At 44.7% G+C, this 20,127-nt stretch overlaps 1 protein-coding gene across 3 annotated transcripts in view; it reads right to left on the bottom strand.

Annotated features, from left to right (window-relative positions):
- The window catches only part of Adgrf5 (adhesion G protein-coupled receptor F5), a 95,077-nt gene that overhangs the window by 55,514 nt on the left and 19,436 nt on the right, over positions 1 to 20,127 (bottom strand). For 2 of the 3 annotated variants that reach the window (XM_075980664.1, XM_075980666.1), the window contains exon 1: positions 9,955 to 10,189. The exons of the other annotated variant lie outside the window; for it this stretch is intronic. The gene's annotated coding sequence lies outside the window, so the exon portion shown is untranslated. Of the gene's footprint in view, positions 1 to 9,954; positions 10,190 to 20,127 lie in introns of those variants that run through there. 3 annotated transcript variants of the gene reach the window in all.

Raw genomic sequence — 20,127 nt, 5'->3', positions numbered from 1 at the left:
CAGGAAATAGAGGGAGGAAGATCATGAATTTAAAGGTAGCCTCGGCTACACAGTGAGATGCCATCTTTATCTCACTAAAAGCTAAGAGGATTGTCTCATTTAACCCTCTCCACGGTCCTCAACTCCGTGGGGCTACTGAACTATTCCTACTTACTGTCCAGATACAGAACTGGGAGCTTTGTTCAGGGCTCAGAGTCATGCTGCTAGTACCTGATAGCGGAGAAACGGATTACCTAGAGACCTATACCACCAGAGAAAGGGCATTGAAGCCGAGAGAGTTTCTTGGTGAAATAGAAATAAAAATAAATGGAGAATTTTCTCAAAATTAACCAGGAAACTGAAACATGAATTCCAGCCACACATTGCCAGCAGTTATCCCTAGGATACAGTGTAGGCCACTTTATCTTCCTAGCCAGAGTTTTCTTATGAACTAAGGCAAGGACTTGACAGAACTCAATGACGGCAAGTTCAGTGACAGCAGTTGGCCTTGGAGAGTTTTGGTGACTGCTTGAAACATTTACAACTCCTTACATGCTTTGCATCTCAGATGCAATCTTGCAGATTGACTTCTAAAACCATCTCCCTCTGATGTGAGTCCTGGCCAAGGCCTCCCTGCCTAACTGGTGTACCATAGCAACAGTACCACAGCAACAGTACTATAGCAACAGTAGCTTTGTCTTTGGCCATTTCTTCAGAAAGATGGGTCTTTTTGGAGCACCTTTCTCCCTAGTCCTTCCCTGCTTCTCTTATTCTTAATGATTTTCAAACTAAAAGCACTTTCACTGGTACCCAAGGTCCCCCATGACCTGGCTTTTATTTTTAATAATGTGTTTAATAAGCTTTCCCCTCCTGATGTTGGCTGATACAGAGGTATCTAAGTAGTGCAAAAAGTTTTCCAGAGTTCATACAAAAGCAAAAAGTCAAACAAAAAACATTCTTGAGGGTGGAGAGTAACAATTATCAACAAACTATTTTTAGGTATTTTACAAACTCAGATAATCCTGCCATTTACTTGGCTCATTAATCTTCATCTCAGAGGCCTAGCAGTCACTGTGCATTCAAAGTTTACCCACCCATCATGTCCAGGAAAAGGCTGCCTTCTAACACTAGTTCCTTGATGCTGCTGTAAGTAGCCCTTGCCCCGGAACACCTACACACACCCTTGCAGGCCCTGGGCCTCCCTGTCCCATGATTCCCTCTCCCATCTATTCATGTGTCCATTTATTAGGTCTTGACAAGTGCCAGGTGTTCTGCTGGGCTCAAGGAAGTGGCAGTCACAAAGACAGTCCTCTCTCCAAAGAGCTTGGAGGCTAATGAAGCAGACAGACATCATTAAAGAATCAATTACTCAAGTCCCTGGAGGATGAGCGGTTCTTGAGCAGTTGCTATGTACCCAATGCTGAGAACCAACTCTATTTAATAGCTTCATCTCTATAACAGTCCCACTGAAGTGTTTCAGGCATGCTTTCTAATTAACAGCACAATCTAAAATTCACTGAGTCACATACCGCTTAAACAACTTTGAATAAGAATTTAAATGTAAGAAGCCTAAATCCAATGTGGATCATTTTATCAGTATGCTGAACTTTCTGGAAAACAACAACAATGACAAAGAACAAACAAACAAAAACTATAAGAGAGAGCTGAGCCAGTCTTGGGTTTGTGAAAGGTGTCCCAGGCATAGTGTTCAAATAACCTCAATCGGAAGCATACATTTCAACTATCTTTAGGGGGAGGGAATTAGAAAGGCCCTGAGGTAGGTGAAATAGCAGTCCATTTAAGGAGCTATAAATGGGTCAGAGTGCCTGGACATCAAGACAGCAGAAGACGGGGATTCTGGGAGGTGAACAGAATCCAGGGTAGGCAGACCTGACAACTTTGACCAAAGGATTAGCTAAGATTTAATAAAGAGTCGGGTGGGAGAGGAGGCTGGAACCAAATCCAACAGAATTCCAAACAGTGAGGTCCAAGCCGAGAGGATGATTGCATGCAGATATTTAGGAATGAGACTTGAGCAGCAGGAAGGGAAAGAGGCCAGCCATGTCGACGCACGAGTATAATTCCAGTGCTTTTGAAGATGAGGCACGAGGATCTTGTGATCAAGGCCAGCCTGAGCTATGTGTGAGACTGTTTCCAAAAAACAAACATAGAAAACTAAAACAAAGAACAAAAGCCAGCAGGGAATGATGTAAACCAGGAAGGTTTGACATTAACAAGGGGCTGGGCGGTGGTGGTGTACACCTTTAATCCCAGCACTCGGGAGGCAGAGGCAGGTGAATCCCTGTGAGTTTGAGGCCAGCCTGGTCTACAAGAGCTAGTTCCAGCACAGCTAGGACTGTTAAATAGGGAAACCATGTCTTGGAAAAATAAAAAAGAAGGATGTGGTCACAATATCCATGCTGAGAGGTGCATGAAGAAGGGCTGAGGGTGTTCACTGAACCTTCAGACAGGATGGTCTCTTCACAAGGGTCTCATTGGGGTAGTGAGGTGGCAATCACCTTGGGAAGAGCTGTAGACTGTGTAGGAGGTAAGGAATTGGAGATGGCGGGCACAGGACTCCAGAATTTGCTCACAATGGTCTCAAGAGAGTGACGGTTCTTGAGTGTGCACCATCTACGTGGATAATGCACCCACAGTTCTTTTTTCATAAATGGAACAAATTATATTTCACACTAGGGTGATTTCAAGGGCAGTCCTGCCTCTGACTCAACTTGGCTGGGCTCACTAAGGAGACATACCATTGTCCCCTTTAGAAGTAATTGAGTAGCTATCTCTTTATATCCCTCATCTTCTTGTCCAAGGGTAGAGACTAGGTTCTTTCTGAAAACATAACCTTACCAAAATCAAGACTTAGACTACAAACAGTATGTTCACTTATGACCGTACCAAAAGAGAATAATGCAAAACAAAGCTCCTTGCCTAGACTATGGTGCCTCGTTTCAGGAGCAGCTTCACGCACTGAGATTATTTCTTTGTTTACTGGGGATGTAGCTCGATGTCAGAGCAGTTGCCTACCCGACAAAGACTTGAGTTTGGCCCCCCCAGAGCTGTGAGAAAGCAAACAAAGAGGAGAAGGACTCTGTGAGTGGGGGGACGGCTTGATGAGCAAAGTGATTGCTGTGCAAGTGTCAAAGCCGAGTTGCCATCCCTGGCACCCATGTAAGAAAACTCAGCATGTTGTGCGTGCCTATAATCCCAGCTCTGGGGAGGTAGAGACAGCAGCTTCCCTGGGGCGCTCTGGTGGTTAGCCAGTCTAGCCAGCCAATTAGATAGCTCCACGGTCAGTGAGTCAAAAACAATCTAAAAGGTAGGGAGCTATGGAAACAGACAACCAGTGTTGACCTCTGGCCCATATATACATGAGGGTGTGCACCTGCACATATGTGTGAAAGTGCACACACACACACACATACAGGAAACAAAACTGAATGGATAAATAAATAAATAAGTCTTCATTCATCTGCCTGATGGCTGAGGATCTGGTAAGGATGGAGTGCTGTCCATATATAATCTCCCTCCAGAACTACAGAAGCGCAGACTCAAAATCCTAAGTGTAACTTTAAGAGGCTCCCAACAGACCTGTATTTACCACGGCAGAGTCGATAAGACTTATCTTCGTTGACCTTATTTAATTCAATGACTCATCCCTGGCACATGCAGGATTATAAAGTCAATATTTATTCAACACAAACACAAAACACAATGCCAATTAAAGGATTCTATTGAAGAGCATTTTTTTTTCTATTTAATTTTCCTTTGCCTTGAAATAAGCTTCTGTGGCAGCATTGTGTCCCAGGAGCGCGGAGACCATCTGATTACAGAGCAGCGCTTGTTTGTCCACAATGGGATGGAGTTTTCCAAAACACACGACACATGTGTTGATGCTTGATAACCCTTCGGCTTTCTTGCCTCCTTGTAAGTCACTGGGGGATTTTAACCTTTCAGCAGAGATTGTCATCTTAAAGAAAACATGAAGTTCCTCGCTGGAGTCTTATCTATTCTATCTCATAGCTTCAGTGTTTCACAGAAAGGGTCTCCCTGCATCAGGGAGAACAATGTCAAACAGACATTCCAACTGCAGACAGGGGTAGCTTTGTGGCTGGCCACAGGACCAGATTGAGAAGAAGTAGGTTTCGGTTTCCCAGTACTGTGGGTTTTCCTGCTGGTGGGTGAGGAGGCAAATAACACTAATGATGTGTGGCCACCTGCAGCCTGGGGTCTCTTGCTGTGCCAGACCTTAACTATTTTATTGCTGGATTGTGGAAAACTCAGACCTATAGCCATTGGTCATGCAATTTAAAATATTTTAACATGTTGGGCTAGGGAGCTAGTCTAGTTAAAAAGTGTTTGCTGGGCAAATAAGAGCACCTAAATTCAATCCCACAGCATCACATAACAAAGCCAGGCTCAGCAGTAGCCATCTGTAAGACCCTGTGGAGCTGGAAGGATCCCTGCAGCTTGCTAGCCAGCCAGTCTAGCTGAAGTGGTGACTTCCAGGCTTAGTGAGAGAATCCTGTCTCAAAAGATAAAGTGGGGGGTGATTGAGGAAGACACAGAGACGTAGAGATCCACCCTCAACACACACACGTTCATACATGCATAGACACGCTTCCAGGAATGCATGAATACACACACACACACACACACACACACACACACACACACACACACACACACACACAATACTCCAGCATGTACATAGTTAAAAGCTATCTTGGCCTTCTGAAGTTGATCCTTCCAGCCCTGGACACATCACCTTCTTGCAATGTGGTGTGGCTATCCTTGGTCATCAACTTAATTCTCTTCAATTTTTATTTCTCCCCTGAGGAGAATTTGTTTTGCTTTGTTTTTGTTTTTCGAGACAGGGTTTCTCTGTAGCTTTGAAGCCTGACCTGGAACTAGCTCTTGTAGACCAGGCTAGCCTCGAACTCACAGAGATCCACCTGCTTCTGCCTCCAGAGTGCTGGGATTAAAGGCGTGCACCACCACCGCCCGGCCCATGAGGAGAATTTTAACAATAGGACTATGCCACACAAACTGGGAAAAGAAGACCATAATCATTTCATTTTTCTCTCCAGATGTAACTACAAGACCTTAATGCTCCAAGATGTCTTCACTGGGACCATGTGACTTTAGAGTTTATTATAAGTATCTTACAGAAAAGAACTGATGCTGTGTCTCACCAGAACTCCCTCTGGCTCCTCACCTTGTCCCCTCTGTGACCTCCCTTCTCTGTCCCCTGTTCCCCTGCTTCTCTGCTCTTCTCATCCACCATAACCGTGGTAGCCAGAGTCTCGACAAATGCCTCTCCTTCCATTTCGGCATTTCTTCCTGTGCTTTGCTCTTGGGGAGCTTGTCTAGCTCCCCAGTTTGAACAGTCGTCTTAGGTGAGAATGCTCCAAGCTTTATTTCTGCCCTGGCCCATTTGCTAAGTGCTAAGCACATAATTCCAGCTGTACTATTTCCATCTGGGTCTAAATTAAGCTCAGCTAGAATCAAATCCACTGTCTTCTGTGTGACCACTGTCTTTCCTAACCATCTCTTCCCGGCCTTGCTTCCTGCTGGTTTGCACTCCAGACATGCAGGCCCACAGACGTACTGTTATTCTTGGGCACAAGAAGCAGATAAGGCTAGGGAGTGACAGCCCACCCAGTAACCAGGTAACTGGGACACTCTTGGATGTTACCCAGTCACATCTGGATGGCAGCTGTCCTCTCCTGAATGCCCCTCCCCCCCTTTCCCTGACCACACATCCCTGAATGCCCCTCCCCCCTTTCCCTGACCACACAGCAGCCTACACAGCAGCAACTGATAAGTTTTCTCTGGCTGACCTCTCCTCTAGCTCACCACTGTGTCTAAGGCAAGCATGTCAAGCATTTTCAGATGACCCAAGGATGGATGCCTAGGCAACCCTTGACAAACAAATCACCGCAACCAAACACCAAACCAGCTCAGCCAAAGTCATCTCCATGATATTTAGATACAGACAGATCTCACACGCGTTCACTGTAACTTCCTTTACAAAAGATGCCATAAACATTAACAGTAGACATGGGTCAGGTGGACTGCCACCTCTGTGTGTCTCCTCATACTTGACTACTGCCAAGTTTTTTCCTTCCTTTTTGAGCTTTGAGCATTGTTTTGTACACCCCCTCCCCACCTTTTTTTTTTAACTCGATCACAATGACTGCTATCTTTTATTGAGCATGTCTACAGACTAAGTTTAAGGCTTTAGCCACACATATTAGGTTCACTTACTCTTAATGATCCTATCTTATGAAAAGCACCATTATCCCCCTCGTGTACTGGGAAAACCAAAGCCTCGCTGAGTTACACAGTATACCCAGGTCACATAGCAAGTGGTAGTGTCTATTGCCAAACCCCACGCCCTTAAACTCTGTAGCATGCCGTCTCTCATCTTTTCTTTGTAACATGCCGTCTCTCATCTTTGGGTGTGAATCCTTCCTTGAAATACACACCTGCATTTCCCTACCTGGCTGCTTTTCTGGCCCAGCCTTGTGGATCTCTTGGCACTACTCTTGTGGTTTCTGGAGTGTGGCACAATAATTAGGTACCTGAACTCTGAAGTCAGACTGCCTGAAATATAATTATGACTCTATCACCCTCTAGTCTTTTTCTTTAAGCAATTTACTTAACCTTTGTATATTTGCTCTTCTACAAAATCAGGATTATAATAATACAGGCCTGTCGGCATAACTGAAAAAGAGCAGTCTTGACAAGACGCTGGGCGTGGTGCTTGGAGCACAGCAAGCACTCAGTAAACATATGTCCCTCTAATTCTCAATACCAGACAAGAGTGCCTGCATTTTTAACTCCGTGAAACCCAGCAAGCCGCTCGGCAACATCTGATTCCAGTGAGCTGAGGTTTTTTAAGTCTTGATTTGTATGATTATCTTTTAGGAAGTAAGCAAGATTTCAGTACTTTTGAGGCTGCTGGCCTGAAGCACAGGACCGGCAAATCCCTTGTGCACTTACCCTGTGCCCACGGCCGGTTCACGCACTTAACTGAGCATATCCTGTTTACTGGGACATCTAATCAGACTCCGTAAGATCTGCAAGTAGCAGGAGTTAATGTATCTGTGTCAAGCCAGTGGGGTCATTTCAGTTTAAACGGGAAAGACAATGCCGCTGCGGGTGGGGACAGGAATGTCCTCTCCATCCTTGCCTGCCAGGATTCTAACTCAGAACACTCACAGCCAGGCACAGCCCCAGCTTTTCAGAATCACAACCAGGTAATGTCTGTACCTCACTTTGACCCCTCCACCCTTCACAGCCAGGATTACCACTCTCAGCCTTGAAGAGCATAATGGAACCCCTGGGGAGATTGAAAGCAAACAACACACAGCAGAGGTTCCTTCAACCAGGACAGGGAAGTGTGTGGCCCTTGCACTGGTGTTGGGAAGCTCCTGGGCCAACAGCAGGTATCCTAGTCTGCATGTATCCAAATGACCGTGACTTGATACACTTTCAGGACCCCCAGTAAAGCAGGCTGCAGAGCTACCCTGCTCAAGACAATCATGTCAATTCTTTCTTATCTTTTATCTTCACATTCCTGGCTAAGAAGGGGGCTGAAGAGCTCAAAAGAGATCTGAGTTCTCCGCTCTGAGCCCCGCAAGAGTCGCTGTCTGTATAAATCTGGGCAAATCGTTAGCTTCACTTTTGTATTCCATGAAATGTGAATGCACTTCTCTGCTTTTATTCAATAAAAACATGAATCAGAGGCCAGCTTTCCCTGTGGCACAGTGAAAGAAGAGGTAGGGGTGTCTCCTGAGGGTGCAGAGGTTATTTATGAGACTGGACTGAGACCTACTGGAGGCAGATCAGCCTTACCACTCAGAAGGCGGCAGCCTGCGTGAGCGTCACTGCCCTGATGGGCCACTGAGTGTGACTACATCCTCCTGCAGCACTGGACTGCCCAGCATGCCCCCGGGTCAGTACAGCGGGTGAGAGCTCTGACGCAGGGACCATGAAAGCAAGTTGAGCCAGGTGGTCAGTCCCAGCAGCCCCAAGTGACCCTCGGTTTCGGGGTGCAGAAGTCTTGGACCCGTCAAGAGAATACAAACGAACAACTGAGCGAGGTGTCATTACTCTTAGGGACTTTTCAGATTTTCTTGTCTGCTTCTCCTTTCTGAAGACCCTCTGTGCTCCGTGACTGAGATTTTTTTCTTACTCTTTTATCTTTTTACAACACAGAGAGTGGGGACAAAGAGGGAAGGCTGCCTTTTTACAGAAGATTAAAATATTTGGAAGATGACCCATCAAGTAAAAAATCAAACGTCCTCCGCCTTCACCCAGTCTTCCCTTGGGCAACCACTTAGCAATTGAATGACAGATCTGCATAGCCAGTTAATCTCTTTATCGTTTCCTCATTGTATTTCTAGAATAAGGCTAACTCTGATGTCCTTCAAAGGCAATGCCCAGACCACTAACAGTCAAAATTTCACCCATAAGAAGTTGTTATTAATATTGTTAAGTATTATTAAGTACCCAAACCAAAAGCACCACAAAATAGAAAAATAGTAAAAAGAAATGGAATTTTTTTCATACTTTCTAAGTTCTAGTGAATTGTGCACACTGCTCACGTGTCACGTTATCCCAAGTGTCATCACAGGACGCTGACGTTGAGAACGTGTGAGACCCCATCCTGGCTCATTCTAAGAACCAGGAGATACAAAAAAAAATAAGCCTTTAACTGGTACCACAGAGAATACTTGGTGGTATAATTGTGGAGGGGAGAGGAAACATATATTGAGGTGGTATAATTTAAAACTGTCAAGAGCTAGTCTTCTACAGTAGGAATGTAGTCCTTTGCAATTAGAAAAATATGACTCACTTCTGTCTTCCCAGTGCTCTGGACATAGAGGCAGGAGGATCACAAGTCTGGGGCTAGCCTGGTCTACATAGTATGTTCCAGGTCAACCAGTGCTATGTAGCAAGACACAAGACCCTGTCTCAAAAACTAGAACAAAAACAAACAAAACAACAACAACACTGCATTGGGCCCTTTAGAAAGGACAAAGTTATAGTGGAATTGCACATCCTGGCTTTCTTTAAAAAAAAAAAAGAAATTAAAAAAAATAAATTGGAAGCATGGGAGAAGGTAGAAGGGGAGGGGGAGAGGAGGGGGGAGAAGGTAGAAGGGGAGGGGGAGAGGAGGGGGGAGAAGGTAGAAGGGGAGGGGAGAAGGTAGAAGGGGAGAGGAGGGGGAGCAGAGAAAAATATACAACTCAATAAAAACTAAAAAACAAAAAGATACAATCAAAACATCACTTTACCCAGAGATTATTGTCGTTGCCTTTCCTCCTGAGCTGCATACTGCATTCTTTATATAGTATATATATAATATATATATATGTAAATATTCATATTTAATTTTTAAAAAGAAAGAAGAGAAAACCAAATGCCACAGAGATTTTTTTCCTACTTTCTACAACCTTCAAAGCAAGTCTGACTGGTTCAGAGTCCCACACACTCACTGAGCAACACACAAGCTCCTTTCCCCTCAGCCATGGCCTGGAGGTCTCTGCACCCCACCCAAGCAGCCAAGGCCTGGAGGTCTTTGCACCCCCCAAGCTCTGTCTCAGGAGTCCTCCCCCGCCTCAAGGGCAACCTCCTCTTCCTCCGGACCACCACCACAGTCCATGGCTACCAGAACAGCAATGGTTCACCAATGCTCCTGACAAGTTTGGGACAGTTCAGGAAAGTAATCCCTACTAAAGAGAAAACCCGAAAGGATCCCAGGGAACTGGATGAAGACCCCCTGAGCAGACCTCACTGGGAACTTCCAACAGTGCAATGATCTCGTGCAATCTAAGCTACCAGGATCTGGACGATGCTGGAAAAAGAATGTCAAAATGCCTCAGGTTGCCAGAGGTCTTGCTACAAAGGGACAGAGGCTACAGAAAGAAGAATAAAAAAGAAAGAAATCCTTACCTGTCCACCACTGCTGTCTCCAGGCGCCTATTCTCAACAGATGTCTAGAAACTTCTGTTTTTCACTACGGGGCCATTGGCCCACAGCCTTCTAGGGGGGCCTTACAGACAATCAGGGGACTGCGGGACAGGCTTCATTGGGAACAGGACTGGCCACTCCTTTGCTCAGGTTTATCTCCTCCTAGCCTCACGGAGCCATCCGCCAGAGCCTCTCTGCTGTTTGAAAAACAAGAAGCGATTTCCTGGTCTGCTTCCCCGGATGGCGTATGCAATTTCCCTCACGCCCATGGGAAGTCCTTCAGGTCCTCCTATTGAGAAGCCTCTCCAGCTAGTGGACAGACTTGTTTGAGCAATGCCCCTTGTTCTTGCTTTCCTTTCTCCAAAGGAGGGTAAAAAAATTTTTTTTTAAATACAAATAGTGCAAACCAAAAATGGGTCAGCACCTAACAGTAGACTTGGGTCAGGTAGACTGCCACCTCTGTGTGTCTCCTCGGAGCTTTGAGCATTGTTTTGTACACCCCCTCCCCACCTTTCTTTTTTAACTCGATCACAATGACTGCTATCTTTTATTGAGCATGTCTACAGACTAAGTTGAAGGCTTTAGCCACACATATTAGGTTCACTTACTCTTAATGATCCTATCTTATGAAAAGCACCATTATCGTGTACTGGGAAAACCAAAGCCTCGCTGAATTACACAGTATACCCAGGTCACAAAGGTGAGGACACCAGAGCTCAAGGAGAAGCTGAGACCTGCCTGGGCTGGAATAAACATGGAACGTGGTATGTTGTCATTAATTAAACTTTTTTTGGTGGGAAATGCTGCTCAATTCCTGAAACTCTGTCCACACAAGGTTTGAAAAACGTCCTGCCTGTGAGGGCCCAGGAACCTATGTGGGAAGAAAGCAACCCCGGATGGTCCCAAGTATTAAAGAAAACTGTGTACTGTCAGGCCAAGGACCCCAGAGTCCGAATGCAAGGATTCAAACCAGAGCCCACCAATGTCTGTTCACACAGTCACATGTATATGACTTGATGGTATTGGAACTTAGGTTTACTGTGTGGAACTGTGATAAAATCATATCGAATTTATAGGCTTTGCTGTAGATCATTTGAAAGAGCTAAAGTCCTGGGTGCACGTGCATACACACACACACACACACACGCACGCACGCACGCACAAAATGAATTGATAAATAAAAAGTTTAGAAGCCTAGGCTGGAGACATGGGGCCTACTTCCTCTATCTAGTCTCTCCCCCTCTCCACTCTGTCCCCTTTCTCTCTGTACACCTTGTCTGTTGACCAAGCTACCTCTGCAGGGCAAATGGTGATGGTAATCAGACTAGAGACAAAAGCTAGGTGACATCACTCTTCAGGGGTCAGTCCTGGGAGTCCCAGAAGATTCTAAAGTCTAAAGAAGGATGCTCAAGATTTTTTTTATATATAAAATAGTGTAGCATTCACTCGTAACCTGTATGTGTATTCCCACATACATTAAATTACTTATATTACTCCCAATAGCCAATGTAATATAACTGCTACATACTGATTTTGTATAGTTCAGAAAAAAATAACAAACAAAAAGGGCCTGTACACATTCAACACAGATGGAATTTTCCAAACATGTTCAATCCAAGGTAGGTTGAATTCAGGTATATGAAACAAAAAATATAGAAAACTGTATTTGGGCAAAAAGAGCATGAGCCCTATAGTTAGTATTATTCCACATCTATGCGCTCAGTGTGAACTGGGTTTTTTTTTTTTTTGCCTGAAGAAAGAGCTTTCTATCAGTGTGGGCTACTGCGAGATCCTCCTTCTCTCTTTCCTTCTTTCTTACTTCCTTCCTTCCTTTCTTCTTTCTTACAATGCTCACCTGCTTTAGTGGCGGTATTGCAGTTTGCTCTTTGATGTGAAGCGGGAATTGACTTTCCCTTTCCTCCCCTTGCCCACAGCCTCCTGTTGTCACCTGGAACACTTTGTGCTCACTACACACTGTGCAGGGAAAACAAAGCCTGGTGGGAAATGGGCCTGCCATATGGTCTCGTCTGCGGCTCAGAGTCGGCTGTGATAGAGCGCCTTGCCTTGCTGTGGCCGCAGGTGGCTTTGACCATCCCAGACACCTTTCTCTTTAATTCTAGAATGTTGCCGTTGTTAGCAAGTAGAACTCAAACTTCTGCAAGCAAACTACGGACACGGTCGGAGTAAACAATCCATCTGCTGTGTTAGGCATGCCCGTTAACAGAAGTGTCTTACGTACCAGTGTGACCATAAAGAGAGAGACCTCCTGCTCTCTTGGGTGAGATTTCAGAGGCCATCAACATGCATTGTCCAACATGGATCCAGCCATTTTAGTCTTTTCTTCTCCCCTTCTTCACCCAAAATGCTACTTTCTCTCTCTCTAAGTTTAAGGGTCTTATTTTCTCCAAAGACCCTCCTGACTCTCCTACCCTAAGCCAAGTGCCTCCCCTACCCTTCTCCCCAGCTCCACCCATCTCATGCTGTGTCAAAGGAGTCTGTGCTGCTGCTATTCTGCAGCCAAATGATTAGTTGACTGCATTGACTATGAGCACTTCACGGGCAGGGACTAGTATGATTTATTTTATACCCAGGTCCTATTTTAGAAGTGAGATGTAGTAGATGATCAACAACAAGAAGAAGCTGCTGAAATTACGTTGTGCCCTGTCGGTTCTCACAGCTGGCTCCTCCTCGCAGCAAAGTGTCCCATGGCTTCAACTTTGGAATGATTCTCTGTCGACACGTATCCTGAGGTGATCTCCACTTTGGTTTAAATGTCTGTATAATGACTCACAGATACCAGTCTCTATTATGGACCTGCAACTCTGGCCCATATACCCAACTGCTGATGTACCATTTCCAGCTGAGAGTTCAACAGGACCCCAGGCTGTGTGTGTCCAGAATGAAATCCCTGACCTTCCCTCCAAATGAGCTGTCTCAGGGGTCTTGGTCATCCCCATCCTCCGGCTAACCCATACCCAATCCCTAACAGCCTCGCTGGTATCTCTGGTAACCTTTATTCTGCCAGAATATAAAGACCCCAAAAGAAAAAAACGATAACCACTAATTCCATGGAGAAGACCGTTAATATTTGAACATAATACGCCATCACAAATCACAGCCCAAAGCAGTAAACCCAAAAAAGTCCATGTAAAATCGACTGGGAAAACATTCCCACTTTCACTTCTTGGCTGGCTCAGCCTCATTTTTTTTTTCCCAATCCATAAGCAGGTGTTGGCAAGCCTTTTGACCAATGTGGCCCAGGGTCAGCTCTGTTTTGCTATCCTCACGTCTCTGCCGCTGACCTTTCTCTGTTTGAGGAAGGCAAGGGCAAACAGCTAAGCTGTTTTATAACATACAGATGGCTTTATTGCTATCTGCGGTATGCAGAGCCTGGCAGAGTCTGCACTAAAGGCACCGGACATGCCTGTGCTCAGCAGCCGCCTCCAAGGCTGTGGTCACACTGGTAACACACCCCTTCTTCTAAGGGTCTGCTACTATAAATCTCTCAGAGAGTTGTGGCCATTGCAGATCTCTTGTCTTCCATCTTATAAGACAGCTGACCAGCTGATGCTTCTTCTCACTACTTTGTGCCTCCGCTAAACCCCAGCCTCTGCCAGAAAGCCCAAACACTCTCCAAGTAGAAACCTGCGCTGGATAATGCTACCTTCCTGGCCTGTTCCTGGGAGAGGGAAAGATGAGGTGTGGCTCTGGACAGTTGCCAGCATTAACCCTCACTTGACTCTTATTGACCTCTACTTTGGGGAAGCCCACATGAACCCTCAAACACAATTTCCGGTTCTCTAAGGTGACATCATTTTTGGAGGGGGAAAAATTGCTGATTGGTCCTATGGCATGACATGTGTCATACATGTACTTCAGCTGCGATGCACGTGGCATCAGAGTTACTGGGGCACTCATTATGTTTGTCACCCACCCTTCCAATAGTTACTTCCTCCCCTAGTATCGTGAGAGCAGGGTCTCTCACGTGAAGAAGCTGTGGGTCTCTCAGCCTGGGAAGGAAGCTGTACTTTCCTTCTTGAGGTCTACATGCTTTTTTTTGTTTGTTTGTTTTGATTTTTTTTATGGAAAAGGTTTTATTTGGCTTACATGTCCCAATTCACAGTCCAATGAGGGAAACCAAGAAGCAAGAACTCAAACTGGGTGGGAATCTGGAGGCAGCAGCTGATGCAAAGGCCAGGGAGGCATGCTGCTTACTCACTTGCTCCTCATGATTTGCTCAGCCTGCTTTCTTATAGAACCCAGGACCACCAGCCTAGGGTGGTATCACCCAAAATGGGTTGGACCCTACCACATCAATCACTAATTAAGAAAATTCCCCATAGGTTTGCCTACAGCCCAATCTTATGGATGCCCTTTTCTCAACTGAAGTTCCCTCCTCCCAGATGACTACAGCTTCTGCCAAGCTGCCATAAAACTAGCCAGCACCACGGCTGACACATAAACACACCACTGCTAAAACATGGCCTTTCCTTTCTTGTGCAATCCAAAGATCACACATTAAAATCAACATTACAATATAAAATATTTTATCCTCTTAAAATGTCTCATAGCCTTACACATTCAAATGCTTTAAAAAGCTGCCTCTTTTAAAATATCCAGTCTCTTTTTAAATACAAAATTTCTGTAAAGCTCCAAAATCTCTTTAAAAGTTTAAAGTCTCTCAACTTAGGGCTCCAGCAAAATCAAAAACAAATGTTTTCTTATTCTGAGAGGGAAGAATCTGGACACAGCCACAATCAGATGGAAACCAAATCGCACTCCGCCAGTGTAAATAAAGCAGTGTCCAATGTCTGGGGAGGTCTACATGCTAATGCCTGTGCACGCTGGCCGTGCACCTTGGTGCTTTTGTGGTGCATGTTGGGGCAGGTGCTGTGCATCCGCAGAAGATGTATCTAGCAACTGACAGTGGGTGCAGTGTGCAAACACTGGACTCCAGGTTCTAGACGCACTTAGAAAGTGTGTCTCCTGTGCCCATTCAAATATTCTCAGTTCTTTACAGTGCCTCGTCATTTTCCATTGAACCACCACCTTTTCATAAAAAAAAAACAAAAACAGTCTTTTTAATAGGAATTAATTTCATTCAAATTTACTAAGGTGATTAGCATGACTACTGAACAGCCACATTGCCAAGCTACCAGACAAATAGGAGCCAAAGGTTCATGCATGGCAAGAGAAAAATCAAAATCAAAAAAGATTAAGGAAGCCCAGGTAGCCAAGTTTCGTTTCTGCCACTGTGATAAAAAGACTTGATGAAAAGAGGTTTATTTGGCTTACAGTTTCAGGTCATAGACTATCATTTTGGAGGAAGACAAGGGAGGAATTCAAGCAGCTAGCCAAATGGCATCCACAGTCAACCATAGTGATAAACCAAAACACTCTTGATACCTGCTTGCTTACTAGTGTTCTTTACCTAATAAGAGTTCGAGCCCAGCCTAGGGAATGATACCACCGAGAGCAGGATGATCTTTCGACGTCAAATAACATAGACATCCTCAAGCCAACCTGACATAAACAATTCCTCTTCTAGGTGACTGTTGACTCGACAATGAAAACTAAACATCAGGTGACTGTCCCAACTATCTGTGTTATGGGGAAGCTAAAAGACTTAACCGAGGTGACAGTCCCTTGTTACTGTCAGAGCTAGAACAGAATTAGCTCTTCTGTCTTTCCATGCAGTTCTATTAACTTTATATCCCAGTGGCATTCCCTTCAATCATATTCCCTCATCCTTAATTTCCATGGAAAGGGAAGCAGTTAACAGTGAGTCACAGAGGTAAAGTCACATGACAACTCTGTCCTACAGAGGGCAATGGTGTTATCTACCAACATGCATTCCTTCTCGGTTTATTAATACAGATAGTGACATTTTCTATACATGTTCAAACCACAGTTCCCTTAATAACGTCATTCCTGCTGCCAGGAAGCACCAGGGACTCATTTCCTCCTTCTTCGCCAGCTCCTAATCACACACACCACCCAGGTCTCAGCCTTTCTTGAGTTCTCAGAGCAGCAGCACCGTAGAGGATAAAGACAGAAAATTCTTTTTCACACAATGTCCACAACTAAACCTTTCTCATTAGCATGTCAGCCAGCCAGCCTTGTCCCAGAAAGAGCTCCATCGATATAACCTAAGATTAAAAGCAGATAATGCCGTGGGGTTGCCTGGTCCCCCCTGGATAATCCGTGCCTATAGTGGCTCTGATGCTTCCAGTAGGCTCGCACCTGATTCTAACTAGAATGATGCCAGAGAGTGGGTGAGCATCACAAGAGCGTGTGAAATAGAAAGCTGGCCCACACCAGAGTGGATTCTAGAACCAAGCAGAACCCAGCCATTAGGAGCCATCCTCTGATGCCTGTGAACCCCTAAAAGCATGGATATTCTCCTGGGCTACTCAGCCCAAAGAGTCCCCACTCCCCACATCAGTTGTGCCTGTGTTGCCCTAACTCCGTGCAAATGAAAATGGAAGTAAACGAAACAAAGAAGTGGGGTTGTGAATTCTGTGGGACACATACAGGAAATGTGAGTGTGACCAGTAAGGGGTCAGGGAGTGATTGAAGATGTATTTATAGAACATGCTTGGAGTGACACCGCCCTGGCAGGGCTTCCATCACCGCACCAGTGGATGGCTCTGTAGGCTCACCACCCTTGGTCCAGAGGACCTGTCTCCTCTTCCTTCCCAAACACGGCCCTTTCATCTGCTCTTCGTTCTTTAAGATAACATAACATTCTATTCTCTATTCCACTAATAAAAACTCCACATTCTCCTCGGACGTCTCAGGGATCTGTCGCTTCAGTTCTCTCTCAAGGACACTGTTAACACCCCTTGATCTCTTGCTTCTGTGTTGCAATATTTCTACATAGATGCAGATAGTCACCCATATGTGATATCTGAGATGAAGGGACCATTTCTGATTACAGAAAGAGGTGATGCCAAGCTTAGATTAGTCCTCTTAGTGGTGTTTTCTTTATGCTTTGTCCTAACTTTTTGTTTTACTTATTTATGTATTTTTAATTGAGAAAGGGTCATGGTACATAGCTCAAGCTGGCCTCAATCTCATGGGACTTCTCTGTCCCAATCTCCTGGCTGTTAGGATAACAAGCATGAGGCACAGTGCCTGGATTCATGACTTAATTAGAGCCAAAGAGTATTATTAATAATAAAGGACACATTAAATAAACTGGACAGCTCTTCCCAGAGCCTGCATCCTCCCATGGGAGGATGCTGAGCAAATTTTAGCACGTTGTAATACCACTGACCTGAAACTGTAGTGACCGGCACAATAGTGGTCTGAACTAAATGGCGCCATGTGGCACCAGAACAGAAATGGTCACTTCTGTTTCAAGAGTGTGTGTGTGCTTGTAGAAGTCAGAGGTCAACATGAGTTGACATCCTTAGTACCTTCTCACCTTATAGATTTTTGAGACAGCATCTCTTCCTCAACCTGAAGTTTGCTGATTCAGCTAAACTGGGTTGGCCAGTGAGCTATAGGAATTCACCTGTTCCTACTCAGGGCCCCCCTCCCCAGGACAGGGGTTAAAGATGCCTAGTAGGGTGCCTGGCTTTTATGTGTGTTGAGGGTGAAAAGTCATTTCACATACCAAGTCATTTTCTCAGCCTCTCAGTGGCAGGATTTGAAGCAAACAGAGAAACCTATGTCCACTGCCTCTCCATATCTGAAATTGTACTTTCAGAAACAAGGGTTTTAAATGGAAGAAGATCTTGTCCTCTGACCCACAGTTTTGAAGGGCTGGCCTGTTGTCCATTTCTATTACCCATAGGTTGTATATTAATGTGAATTAGTGTAGGTTTGGAATTTATTTTATATAAAAGAACCTTAGGGGACAGAGGGTAAAGAAAAGCAAGCAGGTCAGGAGGCAGGAGTTTGAGATGCACCCAAGGGCCGCATGACATTTGCACACACATTCATCCGCTTCCTGCTAACTCTCTGTGAAATCTCTGCAGTCACGTATCCAGGCCATTCTGTAACTGACGCTGTTTATCAAACTGGCCACTGCACAGCCCCCGCCTCACTCTTAGCAGCCGACTTGAGAAAGGTCAGTTAAATACACTTGCGTCTCTACGTTTTTTTGTTTTCCCTGTCATTTAGGACGAAAATGGTCCCACTTCTCCTGATAGCTTCCTTCCTTCTCCATGCTCTGGTCTCACTGCCTTTCTCTCTAGGTGTGAAAATCAGTCCCAACAGTGTGCTCGACAGTGGCTTTCGAACTTTGCCTTTGGCACAGCCCTTTCCTCTCCCCTGACTCACGGCAAGGCTCCTCTGTCACAGCAACTACCTCTTCTCCAGCTCCATCACCAGTCACAAAACGAAAAAGTAAGGGCTGGGGAGCCAGCTCAGTTGGTAGAGCACTGGCTTAATATATTGGTCAGGGTGCTCTAGAGTTATAGGCTTATAAAATGAATCTCTCTATCTCTCTCTTTTCATATACTCATTTTATATGTAATATATTATGTAAATAAACATATAGAGATTCATTTTACAAATAATATATATTTATATATATGGAGAGAGACAGAGAGAGAATGGGGATTTATTAGAATGGCTTATAGGTTGCAATCTGGTTAATCAAACAACAGCTGGCTGTGAACGGAAAGACCAAGAATCCAATAGCTGTTCCATTCACAGGGCTGGGTGTCTCAGCTGGTCCTCAAATATATGCTGGAGTCCCAAAGGAGTAGATTCTTGTTCTAGGAAAGAAATGGATGTGCTAACAAGGTGAGGACAAGCAGGCAAAGGGGAAAACTGCTTTCCAAGCCCTTTCGACAGAAGGTGTGACCCAGATTGAAGGCATGAGTCATCCCACCTCAAGATCTGGGATAGAAGTTGATCTTCCTACTTCAAATGGAGCAAATAATCCTTCAGTGATATGCCCTCCATTTTTGGATTTAGTTAATTCCAGATGTAGTCAAGGTGACAACCAAGAGTAGCCATCACAGCTAAAACGCACAAAGCCATAGGTTCAATCCCAGCATCATAAACTAGAAATGGTGTCGCACACCTGTTACCCCAGCACTAGGGATGGGGAGGCAGGATAATTAGAAATTCAAGGTCATCTTTGGCCACACAGTGGTTCAATACCAGCCTGGGATCTAGGAGAGCTCATATAGAAAATGAAAAGAAGGAGCTGGGAAGAAAGGCTCATTGACAAGCAAGTGTGTGGACCAGAATTTGGATCCTTAGAATCCAGGTAAATGCCAGGTGTGTATGGTGGCCTGCCTGTAATTTCAACCTCTGAAGGTGGAGACAGGGGATTCCTACATCAAACTGACTAGTTTGGCAATTTATGTCAGAGTTGTCCTCTGACCTTCACATGCTATGGTATACGTTGTGGCTCATGTACATGTGCATATACACATACATACATACATACATGTGTACATGGACAAACAAAGAAGAAGAGGAAAGGAACGGTGGTTCAAGACGCTTAGCAACTATTAAAAAGAAGGTATTCAATTAATGTTTTTCAAAGAGATGAATGAGTATAACAGGAGATGGCTCTTTCATTTCCTGGCTGTCCAGACCTGAATAATCACACAGAAACTATATTAATTACAACACTGCTTGGTCTATTAGCTCAGACTTCTTATTAACTAACTCTTATATCTTAAATTAACTCATTTCTATTCATCTGTGTATCACCACGAGGTTGTGGCCTACTATAAGGTTTGAGCAGTGTCTTTCTCCTTAAGCAGCTACATAGCATCTCTCTGACTCCGCCTACTCTATATATCTCTGTTCATATTTCCCACCTGGCTTTATTCTGCCCTGCTCTTGGCCCAAATAGCTTTATTCATCAACCAATAACAGCAACACATATACAGAAGGACCTCCCACATCAAATGAGTAATCAAAGTCACGCTTTCTTTTACCCCCTCAGTTTTCAGCTGTCTAGGACACCTGCCATTAGCATAATTCAACACAGTCACAAGTAATGTCAGGGTGGGACTTGGTGGCTGACTGTCTTAGTTACTTTGGTATTGCTGATAACATACACTGACAAAGCAACTTAAGTAAGGAAAGCTTTCTTTTGGTTCATAGTGATCATGATGGAGATGTCAAGGTAGCAGTTAGAAGCAGCTGGTCAAATTGAGTATTCAGTCGGGAAGCAGAGAA

Source organism: Microtus pennsylvanicus, chromosome 7 (assembly GCF_037038515.1).
Source record: "Microtus pennsylvanicus isolate mMicPen1 chromosome 7, mMicPen1.hap1, whole genome shotgun sequence".
Lineage (NCBI taxonomy): Eukaryota > Metazoa > Chordata > Mammalia > Rodentia > Cricetidae > Microtus > Microtus pennsylvanicus.
The sequence above is the reverse complement of the archived record's forward strand: the minus strand, read 5'-3'. Positions and strand labels throughout refer to the sequence as shown.